Raw genomic sequence first — 18581 nt, 5'->3', positions numbered from 1 at the left:
CCTGGAAAAGCAATAAATTTATCTATCTATCTATCTATCTATCTATCTATCTATCTATCTATCTATCTATCTATCTATCTTTCCTAATGACAACTGAACAAAATAAAGAAACAAACCACAGACTTGGAGAAAATATTTGCAACCTACATTTCCAACCAAGGATTTCTTTGCAAAATATAAAGTAAGTTCCTACAAATAAGTAAGGAAAAGAGAAGCAACCAAAAACCAAACAGGCAGAGGATATGAACAAATAATTAACATAAGAGGACATTGAACAATCAATAAACACATGGAAATGTGTTTGACCTCACTAGTAGTCAAGGAGGTGCAAATTAAAACAAAGATATTATTTCAAACCTATTAAATTGGAAATTTAAAAATTTTTAAAAATATCAACAGTTGGTGAGGCTGGAGAAACAGAAACTTTCATCCAGTACTAATGGGAGTGTAAATTGGTATAACCAGTGTAGACAGCAATTTGGCAATACCTGATAAAGTTAATATATAACCAATGACCAACTATTCCACCTCTATTTGTCTAGACGTTCCCTGGAGACATATGGGCACAAGGGGATATGAACAAGAAGGTTCTTTTCAGTACTTTGTATAGGAGCTTTAAAATGGAAACAAAATACCTGGTCCTTGGGAACAAAACAGGTGAATAAAATGTAGACTATTCATACGATACCACATGACACAGCTGTTAAAATAAGTGAACTAGCTCTACGCCATCTACATGGATAAACCTAAAATACATAATGATAATAGAAAAAGATGCAAAATTAATAATATGCAGTATAATTTACATAAAAATAGTATATATTAATCCATTAAAGACATGCAGGTTATAAGCCGCAACTCTGAGAGAGACAGAGAGAGGAGAGTCTCCTGACCCAGGTATCCTAATATTATACATCTAGCAAGGTTCCTGAGCTTATCCTCTATGAAGAGGATAAAGAGGATTTCTTGAGAATGATTGGGTCAGTAATGAAAATATGGCACCACTTGCTATATCGGCTTATGTGCAAAGATCCCTGAAGGACACTCGGTGGCTTCTGGTATTAATTGCTAGTTCCTCTTCACTAAGGGACTGATGATGACAACCCTCAAGAAATGGGGTTAAGAGAATGGTCTGCCCAGCTCCTGATTCTGCAGGTCCCGGGATGCTCTCCCTCCCCCAGCCTGCACTGGGAAATTCCCTTCCTTCAGCAGAACTCACCAAAAGGGTAGGACTGATGCCCCAGGGTTCACCTGTTGATTTCTGTGGAGGGCTTTGCCTCTCAGCAGGCTGCTTTGCCAGTGCTGGGCAACTGACCACCCAACTTGGCCTCTCTGATGGGTGCTTAGACCTGTGCTCGTGCCCACTCAGGGGGTGCTGCTTCCCCGGGCAGCATTAGCTTTCTTCTTGTGCTGCAGTGCTAAGCAGAGAGCCTTTAAACACCCTTTGGCTTGGAAGGATAATACTTCCTGAGTTTCCCCCTTAAACATGTACTTACACATGTACGTGCACAAACTCATATACACAAAGAAACACACCCACACCCACACACAGCCCTCCCTTCCCTACAGTAGAATTTGGGGCTACTTAGTTTCTCAAAATCCAATGTTGTGTGGGTTACTATGGCAGATCTGATTTTATAATGGAAGAAAATGGGAATAATAGGATTTGTTATTCACAAACACATAGATCTCAAATATGATGCCATTGGAACCACTATCACACAACAGGTCTCCCCACCCCACCCCACCCCCCACCCCCCATCTCAAATCCTGTGAGTCTTCTTTTTCACTTTGGGAGTAAAGTTAATCACATCCCTCAGTTCTTATCCCATTGCTGTTATCACATGTGGGACTCCTTTCTCATTTTATTTTACTTTATTTTCCCCTTGGTGCCTGATTCCACACTCACTTCCCAACCCCACCCCTCTCAGGCATCTCTGCAAGTGTTTGATATGTGCCCAATTGGCGATTTATCCTCTTGCTTTTCTACCGGGATGGCACAGCAAGATGATGTTTGCCTCTGAGTCATTACACCGATTCATTTTTATGAAGCCCATAATTTTTAGGAGTTGTGCGGGCTGGCGTCTGCTATGGCACGTAAGCAGCCAAATGATGGGAACGTCTGTTTGATTTTGATGGTGGGTGCAGAGGTGTCTGTTATATTGTTCACTTTGTATAAAAACTTAGCTCACACGCTCAAATTCTTCCAGGATCCAGAAAGAAGATGCTCTTTAAATCGAGAAAATGCTCATTTGTCCTGAATGAGTGAAGCACGTCTGCCGGCAGGCGCGGCTGGGGGTTGGGGGTGACCACTAACTCTTCCAGGGAAACTTCCTTCTACCGGGAGCTGGCGCCTGCCGGGCCGAACCCCACGCGCGGGCTTCCCGGAACCTCGCCCATAGGTGGCAGTCTGCCTTCATCTTCCCGGACCGAGAACCTCAGAAGGGAGGCGTTCTGAAATGCCGGTTTCTTTTGCTCTTTTTTCAGGTTACCTATTATTTAATGCTCCTCCCCTTAACTTCCCTCTTCTCCCCATAGAGAGGGTAGAGACTAGATTACTGGAGTGGAGCAAATGACAAAAGAAACTTCACCTGGGACCAGCCAAAGTTGGGCCTCTCCCCTGGGCGATTATTTGGGAATTTCTTGCAAAATTGCTTTGTAAATGGGAAGGAGTGTCTTTCACTACAAACAGAAAATAAAGCCTTCTCAAATTGTCATGTTTTTTAAAAAGCAGTCGGACTGCTGCAAGTCTTTCTTCTCCTTGTTTTGTCTTGCCTCCCTTCCCTGCCAACACATACCCACAAGAATTTGAGATTAATCTTTGGGACGGGAGTGTAATGAGATATTCTCCCCTAAACACGCCCCACCCTCACGCAGCCCCTCACGCAGCCTATTCAACAAGATACTGAAGAGTCACGCACAGAAATGGGGAGTGTGTGTGTTTGTGTGTTAAGAATCCTGCTGCCCTTCCTCAGCAGAGAGTTCTCGATGGGTATTCCAAAGGAGACCAAGAACTCACGTGAGAAGGACATCGCTGTGTCACCTCACTTTGCTGGACTCACGCACCCCCGAGGAGGAGCGGCTGCTGGAGCACTAGCCCAGCCCACCCGCTGCCCCAGCGGGTCTCTAGGCTGCCAGCACTGCGCCTCTAGCCCCCAGTTTATGGAGCCAATGGGAGTTTAAATCATTAACAAGTGTCAAAACGCCTGAGGATTGTGATTGTTGAGGATGCCAAACAGAGCGGGTCATTAGCATTTGTAAAAACTGCCTCCACAAAGGAGGTTGAACTCAGTGCTGGGGCGGGATTTGTGTATTCCACTTGAATTACCAAAAGGAATACCTATTTAATCTTTCCTGGCAAGGCAAGCTGGTGCCAGAGAACACTGCCTCTCTAGCTGAGCAGCGTCAGGACGTGCCTGGTGGCCACACCTGCGAGGGGGTGGCAGGAGCAATGCCTCCGCATACAAATCCGTGAGGGGACTGTGGTCCCCTCACTTCCAACCCTAGTTATTCTCAAGGTGGGAAGGTCTGGTCACTTAGGAGATAGATTGACCTGGAAGGTTCTTTGTCTTGGTGACCACATTAATTTTTGACAGGAAATCATTCATTGAAACCAATATTGCAATGACACTGTGGATGAGCAGGTTCTTGAGATACAGGCAAAGGAACAGGATTTCAGGTTAATTTTTTCTGACAGACTGTAGTCAGTTATAATTCCACACTTTACCATTCTGCATCTTTCATTGACCTTGGGAGTAGCTGGTGGAGCATTAAAACTTGGGGGATGAATGCAGACGATCTGAGAACATCGAATTTTTTCTCTCCTTAGGTCCTTTCCCTTGCAAAGCTCTGTGAATTCGGATTTTCTTTTCTCATATGAAAAAGCAACTGCTTAAAACCACCACCAAGTCCTTCAAATCTATAAAATAAAGTCTTAGTAGGGTATTTAAATTTGCTGAAGTAATGCCACCAATGACATTTCAACAGTCTAGTCCCAGTTCTCCTTGAGACACCAGGAGTGTTTCCCCACCTCCATGTCCACACCGGCTGGGCATTCAGCCTGGGATGCTCCTCTCCTCCTGATCCACTTGTCAAAATCCTACTCATTCCTCAAGACATGTCCCTCCCAGACCCCTTCGTTCCTGCAGCCTTGTCCCTCTGGGCTACGTCTCCCAGTCCCACTCTGCGCCCTCACGGGCATTTGGACCTCCAGCCCATCCTCAGCGCACAGAGCCTCATGGTTCAGCTGCTGGACACGACCGGCCTTCACGTTAGCTTATAAAAGTAAACACAAATATCAGGGCTGATCCTACCCCATTTGGTGTAAGAGGCACCACTTATTCACTTTTAAGAGAAGACAATTTAGGCATTTAAATATAATAACTGAAAACCAGAAGTGAATTAGCTGGAGAGGGAAAAGAATGGCCAGCTTCTCTAGAATGCAAAGACTTGCTTATGAAATAAGGGAATGCCCGATTTTGTAAATCAAATGAAAATTTAGAAGAAAAATTGCAATGGTCCTTGTTGCCCAAGTGGTGGTGAGACATAAACTCTTATAAAGAACTGCCAGCAATGCAAGTGATTGCATGTTTTCTGAGTTTGTAAAATGTCTCAAGAGCCTTAAAAGTCTTCATCCACTTTGATCCAGCTGCTCCAAGAAGACTCTATCGCAAGATAGCAAGCTGTGACACAAATAAGGAGTCATACTCCTTGTTCAGATCATGGCAGGCAGCATGATTTATAATGCTGAAAAATTGGAAATAACCTAAATATGGGTATGGTTCAATAAATAACAGTGGATCTGTGTGGCAGCATGTCATGCATTAATTTTTTAAAAATATTAAATATCACAGAGAAATGGACATGATATAATATTAACTGAAAAGAAACAGGAGCCCCACGCACAAGGAGTGCACCCCATAAGGAGAGCCACCCAGCGCGAAAGAAAGTGCAGCCTGCCCAAGAATGGTGCTGCACACACGGAGAGCTGACACAGCAAGGTGACACAACAAAAAGAGACACAGATTCCTGTGCCGCTGACAACAACTCAGAAGTGGACAAAGAAGAACACACAGCGAATAGACACAGAGAACAGACAACTGGGGGGGGGGGGAGGAAGAAGGGGAGAGAAATAAAATAAATAAATCAATCTTTAAAAAATAACAGTATACATTAAGATCTCAAATGTGATGCTATTTGTGTGTGTGTGACTATCCTATGCTAATGCGATAGCCATTAGCTACATGTGGCTTTTCAGCTATTGAAATGAGGCTTATCCTAAGGGATATGTCCTGTAAAGGGAAAATAAATATTGGATTTTGAAGCCTTAGTATGAAAAAAAATGTAAAATATTTCAATAACTTTATATTGATTTTATGTGGAATGATAATATTTGAGATATATTGAGTTAAATAAACTGCATTTTTTAAAGTCAATTTCTTTTTACTTTTTTATGTGTTTACTAGAAAATTTTAAATTACACATATGGCTTACATACTATTTCTATTTGACAGTACTTTATTAGACAACTGCATTTTTAAGAAGAGAATTGCTAGTTATCCTTGAGTTTTAGAACTCTGGATGATTTTAGTTTTGCTCTATAAGCTTTCCTTTACTCTCTCTCTTTCTCAACGAGCATATATTCCTGGTGTTTCACTTTCTCTTGGGACGCTTTCCTCAACTTCCTGATAAAATGCATGTATGATTTTCCACACTTTTCCTCTCCAGCACTTATTAGAGTGCAATTACATGCTCTCTGGTCATCTGATTCATGTCTGCCTGCTCAGCAGACCGGAAGGTCCACAAGTCTGAGACCCACATCTGTTTTGCTCACTTTCGTGTCACCAGCACTTAGCTCAGTGCATGGCATGTAGTAAGTATTTGATAAATGCTGGTTGGATGAATGAATGAGCAAATGAATGTGAGAAAAAGGTGAGTTTTCAAAAACAGAAAAGCCAAAGTCACTATAGCTATAAAAGAGAGGCAGATCATCATAAGAGAAAAGGGTTTCCAAACCCCATGTGGGGAGCATAACTGCTTAGGCGCCGCCCCCCCACCCCCTCCCCCGGCTTCTGTGCTCTGAATCCGTCGCCAGTTCCGAGGCTGTGCTTCCCAGTAACTGCTCCCAGCCAGTCACTAAGCGCGGCAGGCACCCTCAGGCAGACCCTGTCCTGCGGCTTGCGGGACTCCTCTGACGGATCATTTTGGCTCAATGGCTCCCATTGGTCTTGTCCAAATTTTCTTTTCCTACCCAATCTTCCTTGCTTCCTCTCTTCTCTTCTTATCCGGGCAGGTCTTCATGGCCATCCAGGGCTCTCCCTGCCTCCTCTGACTCCTTTCCTGTTTTCCCTCACAGGTGTTTACCCCAATAGATAACCTGCACATCTAATCTCCCGACCCAAATAGCACCAAAGGGTAACATTTTTTCCCAAAATTTAAAAATATCCATTATTGACTCTTTTTTTTTTTCGCACACTGTACAAAATTCAAATAGCATAAAATCCAAATTGTGGACATATTATAAAAAGTAAGGGAGAATGGCTGTAGCTTAATGGTTGAGTGCCTGCTCCCCATGTACGAGGTCCTAGGCATTCCCTGGTGCCTCCTAAAAAAAAAAATGTAATTTGCTGTCTCAGCTCTCCAGCCACAGATTACCTTCTACATTCCCATTCCCTTCCCAGGAGTCAGTCTCTATTCTACTCTTCCATACTGTGTACTCTGTTCTGTACATTACTTTTGTTCACTTATGAGTGACAAAAATATCTTGACCATTATTCCCTTCCCCTTTCTCATATATGTATTTACACACACAGAGACATACATGCAGACATTTAGATCTATTTTTTTTAGCTATTGCCTATCTTTCCTCGTGATTTTTACTACTGGGCATTGTCTTTTCATTCATGTGCAAGTATATCTGTGTGATTAATTCCTAGAAGGGGACTCACTTGGTCAAAGAGTAAGAATACATTAAATTTTACTGCCAAAGTGCTCACCACCAACCTAGACTGTTTTACCCACCTGCAGTGAATGCCCTTACACCCTTGCCAATGCCATGCATTGTCAAACTTTTCATCTTTACCAATCTGCCAGATTACAAACGTAGTTTTGTATTTTTTTTCTTATCATGAATTAAGTCAAACTGCTATTCATACTTTTAAGCACCATTTTATTTCTTTTCTGTGAACTGCATGCTCTTTTAAATTGATTTGTAAGAGTTGTTCATACTTTAGGAAATTTGCACTTCGGGAAAGCAGACGTGGCTCAACTGATAGTGTCCACCTACCATATGGAGGGTCCAGGGTTCGATCCCCAGGGCCTCCTGACCTGTGTGGTAAACTGGCCCACATGCAGTGCTGCTGCTCGCAAGGAGTGCCATGCCATGCATGAGTGCTCCCGCATAGGGGTGCCCCCCACACAAGGAGTGCACCCTGCAAAGAGAGCTGCCCCATGTGAAAAAAGTGCAGCCTGCCCAGAAGTGGCACCACACACATGGAGAGCTGATGCAGCAAGATGACACAACAAAAAGAGATGCAGTTTCCCGGTGCCACCTGATAATGCAAGTAGATGCAGAAGAACACATAGCATATGGACACAGAGAGCAGACAACAAGAGGGAAGTGGGGGAAAATAAATAAAATAAATCTTTTTAAAAAAAAATTTGCACTTCGGCTGAGATATCAATGTGCTAGATTTTTCCCAATTAGGATTTGACTTATTTTTGGCTTTATGTAAGGTGCTTTGTTTTGTTTTTGCCAGAAAGAATTTTTTTTTCATTTTGAAATTAATTGAATTTATCCATTATTTTCTTTTACTGCTTTTAAATTTTAAGGCATACTTAGAAAGGTCTTCACTTGGAGGTTATTATTTAAAATTCTCCCATGTTTTCTTCTGGAACATTATTTGTTCATATTTATTTATTAACATTTTAATCTTCATCCTTCTGCAATTTACTTTGGTGTTAGGTGTGAGTTAAGGATCTGTGGCAGAGATTGACCAGTTGGTAAACAAATCCATTTCCCCTTCCTCTTGGGTACACACCTCGACCACATTTCCTAGCTTTCCTCGGAGTTCAATATGGTCACGTATGTGACTGAGTTCTGTCGAGTGGAATTTGAGGGGAAGTAATGTGTGCTAATTTCAGGTTTTGTCCACAGAAATCCTTCCATGTTACCCTCCCACCCTTTCTCTTTCTCTGTCTGCCAGCTGAATAGAGAGGACCATGAGGCTCAAGAGCAGCCTTCTCCAACAGAGATAAATGTGGGCCATAAATGGGAGACATTATGTAATTTTAAATTTTCTAGTAGCCACATTTTAAAAAGTGAAAAAGAAATAGGTGAGATTAATTTTTATATTTATTATTTAATATGATAGATCCAAAATGTCATTTCAACAAGTAATCCATTTTACATTCATTTCTTCACATCTTTGAAATCTGATATGTGTTGAGTACATCTCAAGTGCTCAACAGCCACGGGCAGCTAGTGGCCAATGTATGGGACAGCGTGGCTCTAGAGAATGTCCAGATCAGCAGAGCATGACCATGGGGAAGATTGCATGACCAATAACACCCATTTGCACTTTAGATAGACAAAAAGAAAGGTTTATTGTGTTAAACCACTGAGATTTTGGGGTTTGTTCATTCCAATAGTTAGCATTACTTTACATAACTAATGTAGGCTCTAACTCCACTTTTCCAGATGGCTATCCATTTGTTTCAATATAGAATAAATGATTTGTTTCACCAACAATTTGAAAATTACCTTTCTCATCCATATGCTTTTGAATTTATTTCTGAATTTCAGTCACTGTCATTGGTCTATTTATTCACCAGGATCACACTATTTTAACTACTGCATCTTTCTAGTATATTTTAATATCTAGTAAGGCTGTTACTCCCTGTGGTGGGAAGAAGTCGTCACTCCCATGATTAGGTTATGTTCAGTGGCACAGTTGCTTTTTCTTAAAGGGCGATAATCCTGGGTGGGTATGACTAATCAGATGAGCCCTCAAAAGGGACTGGACTCTTCCTTGCGAAGGAGATTCAAAGCATTGACAGGGATTTGATGAAGGGACATTCTGTATTGCTGGCTTTGAAGATGGAGAGGTCTGTGTGGCATTGTGGAATGTGGACAAGCCTCTAGGAGCTGAGAGAGATCCCAGCTAACAGCCAGCAAGGACACGGGTCTTCACCACCTCTACCTCAAAGAACTGAATTTGGCCAACATCCGGAAGGAATGCGGAAGCTTCCAGGAGCGACTGTAGCCAGCCAGTCCCAGGACCTCAGCCTCATAAGACCCTGAGCAGCAAACTTCGGCAACACTGTGCCTAGACCTTGGACCTACATGCCTGTGACCTAATAAATAGGTATTATTTTAAGCTGTTAAATTTGTGGTAATTTGTTATGGAGCAAATAGAAAACTAATATACTGTCTTGTAACTTTTTTTTAAGGATTTTTTTTTCTAGTTGGTAATTGTAATTGTTTTTTTAATCTAAGCTGTATAATCAGCTTATCTAATTCTAAAAGGATATTCTGAGAGTATGTTATTATCATTGATTTATACTTTTTGGTAACAGATTTATTAGATATAATTCACATATTATTCACTCATTTAAAGGGTACAATTTGATGATTTTAGTATAGTCACAAAGCTGTGCAACCTTCGCCACAGTCAATTTTACATTTTCATCACCTCAGAAAATGGTTATTGGGAAGCGGATGTAGCTCAACTGATAGAGCATCCACCAACCATATAGGAGGTCCAGAGTTCAAACCCAGGGCCTCCTGACCCATATGGTAAGCTGGTCCACGTGCAGTGCTGATGCGCACAAGGAGTGCGTGCCATGCAGGGGCGCCCCCTGCGTAGAGGAGCCCCATGCGTAAGAAGTACGCCCTGCAAGGAAAGCCACCCCGTGCCAAAAAAGTGCAGCCCACCCATGAGTGGGGCCACACACACACGAGCTGACATAGGAAGATGACATGACAAAGAGACACAGATTCCTGGTGCCACTGAGAATGCAAGCGGACACAGAAGAACACACAGCAAATGGACACAAGAGAGCAGACAATGGGGGGCGGGGGAAGGGGAGAGAAATAAATAAAAATAAATCTTAAAGGGAAACGGACTTTGGCCCAGTGGTTAGGGCGTCCGTCTACCACATGGGAGGTCCACGGTTCAAACCCAGGGCCTCCTTGACCCGTGTGGAGCTGGCCATGCGCAGTGCTGATGCGCGCAAGGAGTGCCCTGCCACGCAGGGGTGTCCCCCGCGTGGGGGAGCCCCACGCAAGGAGTGCGCCCGTGAGGGAAGCCGCCCAGCGTGAAAAGAAACGCCCACACTTCCCGTGCCACTGACGACAACAGAAGCGGACAAAGAAACAAGACGCAGCAAATAGACACCAAGAACAGACAACCGGGGGGGGGGGGGGAATTAAATAAATAAATAAATCTTTAAAATAAATAAATAAATAAATAAATCTTAAAAAAAAAAAGTGGTTATTAGCTATCGCTCCCCAACCTCCATCTCCTCTGAGTCCTAGGTGACCACTAATCTTTCTGTCTCTACAGTTTTGCCTGTACTGGACACTTCATAGAAATGGAATCACATAATAAGTGGTCTTTTGTGCCTGGCTTCTTTCATTTAGCATAATGTTTTCAAGGCTCGTCCATATTGTAGCATGTATCAGTGCTTCATTTTGTTTTATGGTCAAATAATATTCCATTGTACGGATGTACCGCACTTTTTAATTCACTCATCAGTTGATGGATATTTGGATTGTTTCTGCTTTTTGACTATTATGGATAATGCTGGTATTATTCATGTACAAGTTTTTGTGTGGCTTATGTTTTTATTTTTCTTGGGTATATAGCTGGGAGTGGGGTCAAATGTGAACTCTGGTTAACTTTTTGAGGAACTCCCAGACTGTTTCCAAAGTGGCTGCATTTTACATTTCATTCTGTATAGAGTTCCAATTCCCCAGATCCTTGCCAACACTTATTATCTGTCTTTTGTATTACAGCCATCCTAGTGTGTCCGAAGTATCTTGTGGTTTTGATTTGCAATTTCTTGATGACTACTGATGTTGAGCATCTTTTCATGTGCTTGGTAGCCATTTGTATATCTTCTTTGGAGGCATGTTTACTCATTATGTTTTGCCCATTCTAAAATTTGGTTGCCTTTTTTATTATTGAATTGTGTAAGTTCTTTATATATTCTAGATACAAGTCCCTTAGCAGATATGTGATTTTCCAATATTTTCTCCTATTCTGTGGATTGTCTTTTCACTTTCTTCATAATGTCCTTAGAAGCACAATTTTTAAAAATTTTGATGAAGTACAGTTTATGTTTTTTCTTTAATAGCTTATGCTTTTGATGTCATATCTAAGAAACTATTGCCAAATCCACGATCATGAAAATTTACCCCTATGTTTTCTTCTAAGAGTTTTATAATTTTAGCCCTCATAATGATGTCTTTAATCCATTTTGAGTTAATTTTTGCATATGGTGTGAGGAGGTAGCATGCTTTACGCTGTTAGATTAATTTAAGGAGAAAGACATCTTTACAGTGTTGAATATTTCTATCCAAGAACATAATAAGTATTTTTTGTTTGTTTTTCTTCATTTGCATTTTGAAGTTTTGTCCACATAGTCCTTGCACAATTTTCTCTTTAAATTTGTTCTGGACAATTTGTCTTTTTTGTTGTTATTGCTGCTATTACAATTAGGGTCTTTTTTTCCCACCACACTTCTAAGTAGTCATTAGACTACTAATTTCCTAATTTTAACTTTGTGCCAAGCTTCCTAAATTATGTTTTTTTAAATTTATAGTATATTTTTAATTGATTCTCTTGGGTTTTTCAGGTAAACAGTGGCATCTGCAACTTTTTCCTCTTTTATATTGTTGGCTAGTGTTTCCACTACATTATTAAATAATGGCAATAATACATGTATTTTATCTTGGTCCTGACTTTAATGGGAATGTTTCCACTTTTTCCTTATTAGGCATGATACATCATTTTATTCAGGGTTTTTACATAAATATTCATAGGGGTCATTAGGCTATGATTATTTTTGCACCATATTTGCTGAGTTTTAGCATCAAATATAATTCATATATCATACAATTCATGAAAAGAATTGTGGGCCTTTAAGTCTTTTCCTATGCTCTAAAACAGTTTAAATAGCATTGAAGTTATCACTTCCTTAAAAATTTCATAGAATTTTTATGAGAAACTATATGAGCTGATTGCTGTTTGGCAGGTAGTCCATTGATAAAATTTTCTAATTCCTTTATGGTAATTGATCTGGTTAGAATTTTTTCTTTTCTGACCAATTTTGGCAATTTATATTTCCTAGAAAGATATCTGTTTAGCTTTCCTTTGCATAGAGTTTAAGAAAGCAGCCATTTATGTTTTCTTCAATTTTATTTTTAAAATTTTGTACATTTGTGTTTTCTCCTTTTTTTCCTTGATCAGATAAGATGATGGTTTATCTATTTTATTGTTTTTCACTTAAAGAACCAGTTTTTGGGTTAATTTGTTATTATTATAATTTTTCTGTTTTCTCATGTAAAAAGGAAAGCTTTTATGATTAGTATTTGTGGCAGTTTGATATTATTTATGAATTCCAAAAAGAGATACTTGAATATCTTTGTTAAGTGGTATGTTCCTCTGGTTATATCCTTTGATTGTATTAGATTCAGCTGAGATGCCTTTGATTATATTATGTTAAAATTAGGGCTTTGATTCAACCATGTCATTAGGGCATGCAGGGTTGAGTCCCTGGCCCCTTGGCTGATAAAACAGACTCCCACATGGAGGTAGATACACAGGAAAAGACATGGCAGAGGAGAGAATTTCGCTTTGATGCTGGAGCCCCGGGGAGAGATGAGACATTCACCTGATGGTTAACAGTTGACCTTGTGACGAGAACAGAGCAGCTGAGAAACCGTGAGGGATGAGCCTTATGCCAGCCTACATCTGAGATGGGAAGAAGTTGGGCCCATTGAGCCTTAAGAGGAAGGAGGAATGTTGAACCCTTACAGATATTGGCAGCCATCTTGTTTCAACACATGGCAACAGACATTTGGTGAGAAAGTATCTCTTATGGTACCTTGAGTTGGAGTCTTTAGACCTTGTAACTGTAAGCTTCTACCCCAAGTAAATGCCCTTTATAAAAGCCAACAATTTCTGGTACTTTGCATCAGTACCCCTTTGGCTGACTAATACAGTATTCTTTCCATCTGCTTACATTAGTTTTATTGTTCCTTTAATAACTTTTTAAAATAGATTTTTTTATTCTTTCTTGTTTATTGATATAAATATTTAGGACTTTGAATTTATTTCTGGGCACTGACTTAGATATATCCCACAGGTTCCAATATGTAATATATTTATTACTATTATACTTTGTAGCTTTTTCTATACTTCGAAATATTCTCTTTTACCAAAGTTAATAGAGAATGTAAATTCTTCAATTGATAAAGTTTTTAGATTTATAATAATTGAAAAACTAATTTCCAGTTTTATTCAAGTGCTGTCACAGTATATACCCTGCCCTAATTTTACTTTTTGCAAGTTAATGAAGTAATCTTTCAGTCTAATATCAAATTTTTGTGACTATGTCATTGTACTTTAAAAAATAGTGTTCTCTGATACTCTATTGAATATATATTAATAATATTTATCTTATTATATTATTTAGGTATTTTATGTTCTTATTTTTGTGTACCTGTTATGGGCTTAGATAAAAGAATTAAACATTTTTTACCATTAATACTTTTCTTTCTATTTCTCTTTGTATTTACTGTAGTGTATGCATTATGAATGTGTTGCTGTATTATTTGCTACATATCTATTTATAACTGCTAGATCTTCACATGGTTTATACCTTAATCATTCTAAACATCATGTTTTATCTTTTTTAATGCTTCTTGCCTTAAATTCAACTTTGATTTTAGTATTACAGTCATACGTCTTAAAATCTCTATTTTTTGGTATTTTTCATTTACTTCGTATGATTTTGCCAATCTTTTTATTTTCAAATTTTCAGAGACACAATCCTTTTGGTGTGTGTCTTGTATATAGGATATAGTGGTATTTTACTTTGTATTCTAGTTTGATTTTTTTTTTTTTTTGTCTAAGCAGAAAGTCTGGCCATTTCCAAACAGACCACTGGTACATTCTCCTCTGCCTTCTGCACTTTACCTCCATCTGCTCTATAGCTATTTCTTTAGTCATTTCTGTTCTGTTATAAGGTAAACTAGCATGTGTCAGCTCCCCCACCACAGACCTCATCATAGACCACAATAAAAAAACCTCTGAATCTAAATTAAAAAGCAGAACACTTACTTGAAAATTGCACATGATTGTGTATGCTCCTACTTCATTCTCACGAGTACTGTTTATATAAACCACACAATATAAAGATACAAATATTTGGCCATTTGAGTGGAGGGTCTGGAGGGGACATTGTATTTGGGGGCCTTTTCATCTGCAGAACCCACTGAAATTGTCATCATTGATATTTACTTTCAGTAAATAAAAACTATTAAAAACTATGTAGACTTGTATTTGAAACCTAAAAACTCATGGTAAGAGACTGTAAAGAGTGTTCTGATGAATGTGCATCTTCACATTAACTATTCAGATTATGTTCACAGATTTTGTGTCAGGAATTTGGAAAAGACTAGGAGGGGACAGCTTGTCTCTGCTGCTTCATGTCTACAATATTGATGGGAAGACTTGAAACCTGGGAGGAACTTGGCAGCTGGAGACAGAATCATCTGGATCCATCTTCACGCCATGTCTGCAGTTGATGCCAGCTATTGGCTGAGACCTCATTTGGGCTCATTAGCCAGTAGATCTACATCAAGGCACTCACTGTGGCATGGCGACCTTGAACTTACATGGCAGCTCAGGAAGCCAAAGACAAGTGTTCAAAGAGAAGCAAGTGTTAGCCACATTGCTTCTTATAACCTAACACTATAACCATAAGCTCTCTTTAGCTGATGCTTCTGTTTCCTGCATCCAAGATCATCCTAGCAGGGAAAAAGCAGCCTTGAGTACAAAGGAAGGAGAAATTCTGAGGGTTCAATATCTTCAAGTGTGGCCCTCCAAGAGATGGGACTCCAGTGTCTTTTCGGGGCAGCTAGAAGTTGGATTCATAGACAGGAAGGGGGAGGGCAATTTGGGCAGTGATCAAAGACTGAGAAAGGTAAGAAGAAAAGCAGATTCTGTTACAAGTTGTGTGAGACTTCACCTGGACCCTTGAGATACTTGCATTCTCTTAAATGGGGAGAGCTGGATGACAGAATGGAAACCACTGTATTGCTAGGGGTCCAAGCCACCTTCTGGGGTATCCTTCTCAAAAGGCCAGGACACAAGAAAGAAAAGGAAATTCCCTACCAGATGAAGTGAGAGATGAGCACCAGAGGTCAAGGATGGGATGTCAAGCTAGCAGGAGATCCAACACAAGGTAGATAGGGACTAGCAACAGCAAACAAGAATATTGAAAATTTGAAACATAATGAAGATCTGGAGAAAATTAATATTGGGGCTCCCCGGGCTAGCGAGGGACACCCCCCCCACCCCACCCCACCCCACCCCAGAGGATAGGTGGTCAGGGAAGAATCAGCAAGATGGGTCAGGTGCCATTAATTGGTCAACCAGAAGGGGAAAATGAAGGAAAGTGAGGGCTGCAGCTGGCGCAGAGGGATGTGAGCCATTCTTCTCTTTAGAGCTCCCAGGGTCACACAGGGGAAGAGGACACTTTTGCCATTTGCTTGGTTGAGGCTTTTGATCCATGGGACATCAAAACACATTATTGAAATGATCCATTTTAAGGAAGATCCTCAAGATGGTGAGGTCTTGAGATTCTCAGGTGATAATATCTATTTGAGAAAATATAAATCTCTGTGAAATTAAGTTAAATGATCAAAGAGTAGAGTATATAAAGACCAATAAAATAAATTTATAAGATAGGCATGGGGGCAATTTGTTCTAAATTTCCCTAATACCTTTTACAGTATCCATGTCCATGTACTTAGATGTTTGAAATCACAACCAATGAGAAGGAGCTTATTGCTCCCGGAGACAGGCTCTTCCTATGGCTTTGACTTTTCTATGTTGGTTTTCTTCTCTGGTTCCTCCTTCTCCCTCATCCCTTAACTGCTGGTATATCTTTATGGCTCTTCTGAAACCCACCTCTCTTCAAGTACTGTTCACACATGAACCGCATTGGCTTCAACTACTACCTGTCAGCTGCTGTCTTTCATCAGGTTTCCTCAAAACAGAGACCGAGGTAAGGATTAAGTGCCAATGCCCTACCCGGGGAAGTGAGGTAAGGAAGGATGGGACGCAAATGCATGATGAAGCATTAGCACAATAGCCGCTGTTTCACAGTGGACTGTGAAGAGACACAACAGGTTACTAACAAGTGTGTCTGGTTGGCCACACTAGATAACTTTGAACAGGCTGCACAGAGACACTACCCTGTATCTGTACATAGGAAGGAGGAGCTCTCTCCAGTCTCCTGTTACTTCTTGGTCAGTTTACCTCATGGTCAAAGTTAGCTCCAAATTGCATCACTTGCCCTGTTTGGTGGCCACTTGGAATGCCAGACCCTGTGTGCTCTGATGGGCTACCTGACTCAAGTCTGAGGTGGTGGAAGGAGCCAGAATCTCCACTATGTTGCCATCTTGCATGACTGGATGGTGGCAACAATGGAGAGGGCAGATTCAGTCAACTTGCCACAACCCCAGAACAAGTGGTTGAGGGAACAACAGGCAGTGGTGCCAAAGGGATCTGAGGAGATGCTTAATATGTGTATCCCGTAACACCTGATAATTCTCAATCTACTTCTGCCTTGATCCCTAAAGCCTATATCTCCACTGGGAGGCCCCACTTGTCCTTAAAACACGATGTGTCCCAAACTGAATTCATCTTACTCCCTCCTCTAAAACGTTTCTTCTAACGTGTTGCTTATACTAGTGAAGAGTGTCACTATCTACCCATTAACCAAGCGATAAATTAGTTATTCTAGACTTCACATTCTCCTTCACTCTTTTTATCCAGTCAATCATAAACTACTATATAGCTTATCTACTTAACAGTTCTCAAATTAACTCAATCCTTTCCATCCTCTTTGCCATCATTGAAAATGATGGCTGACACCCAGAAAGTACTCAATCATAGCTGCTATTATTTCATCTCTCACCATATTACTGAGAGTTCTCTAAGTGGCCTCTCTGTACCCTTGCTCTCTCTAAGCCATTCTTCACACTTAAGAATGATATTTCTAAAAGATAAATCTTACCATGTCAACTCTCCTTGAGTATAACATTTTAGTGGTTCCCCCATGAAGTTCAGGATAGAGCCCAATTCTTTAATGTGGCTTACAACGCTGTTTGTGAGCTGGCCCCCCACCTACCACTCCAGCCTCGCTTTTTCCCCACTTATGGCTTTAGCCAAACTAAATTTTTGAAATTCTTTGAAAGTGCTATGTCCCTTTTCACCTATTCTCGAGCTTCTCCTCCTGCTTGGAGAATCCTATCTCTGCTACTACAACTCCCCCAGATTACACCTATTCATCCTTGCCCGTGGCTTAGACATGAACTCCTAGGGAAGCCTTCCTTGATTATCTGCCTCCATCATCCATATATGTAACTTATGAGTATGTTCATCAGCTGCAAGTAGCAGAAACCTGGCTGACAGCAGCTTAAACAAATTAGGTGGCTTTTTTCTCATGGGGGGTGAGAAGGTAGGCAGTTGCTGGTGTTGGTCAGCTTCTCAGAGACCTGGAATCCTTTTTTCTTTCCATTCTGTCATTTCTGGAGAATAGTGTTCTTCTCCAAACTAGTGGCCTCATGATGTCAAGATGGTCGCCTGAGTACCTGACATTACATCCATGTTCAAGAAGGGAAGATAAGGAGAAAAGCAAAAAACTGCACTAGAAACTCCACAGTAGACTTCTGCTTATACTTCATTGCTCAGGGCTGAGTCACATGATCATCCCCAACTGCAAGGGAAGCAGAGAAGGGGAATATTTAGAATTCCTTAGCCCTCATAGTAGAAGACAGCAAACAATAAGGTTGGCAATTACTGGTGGGTCAGTCATCTACTCCAATCTACCACACACCAGCCCAAGTGAGACTCCTCAAATCTGTGCTCTTCAGGACCCTGATTGAAGCCCTGATGGCACCATATTGTAATTGTCCATTTGTCAGTTTGTCTCCCTGAAAGACTATAAGTTCTTTGAGGAGAATAAACTATTACTTTATCATTTTAATACCCCCAGCACCTAGTACAGTGTCTTGCACACTGTAGGTGTTCAACCAAAAATTGTCTCAGATTGAACTGAATTTTACCTCCTATCAAAAAGCCCATGTTAATTTTCAGTGTGTATTCCCAGCCTGCGTATTTAGAAAATTAGACCCCACTGAACAGTTCTAAGTGTCCCGTTTGTAAGCCTTCTTCAATTGATGTATTTATTTCAATAATGAAAATATAGGTTATTATATAGGTTATATTCAATAAATATTATTGAAGGAAAATATAGGTACAATAAGTGCCCAGAATTTCCAC

Source organism: Dasypus novemcinctus, chromosome 11, assembly GCF_030445035.2.
Source record: "Dasypus novemcinctus isolate mDasNov1 chromosome 11, mDasNov1.1.hap2, whole genome shotgun sequence".
NCBI classification, from domain to species: Eukaryota; Metazoa; Chordata; class Mammalia; order Cingulata; family Dasypodidae; genus Dasypus; species Dasypus novemcinctus.
The sequence above is the reverse complement of the archived record's forward strand: the minus strand, read 5'-3'. Positions refer to the sequence as shown.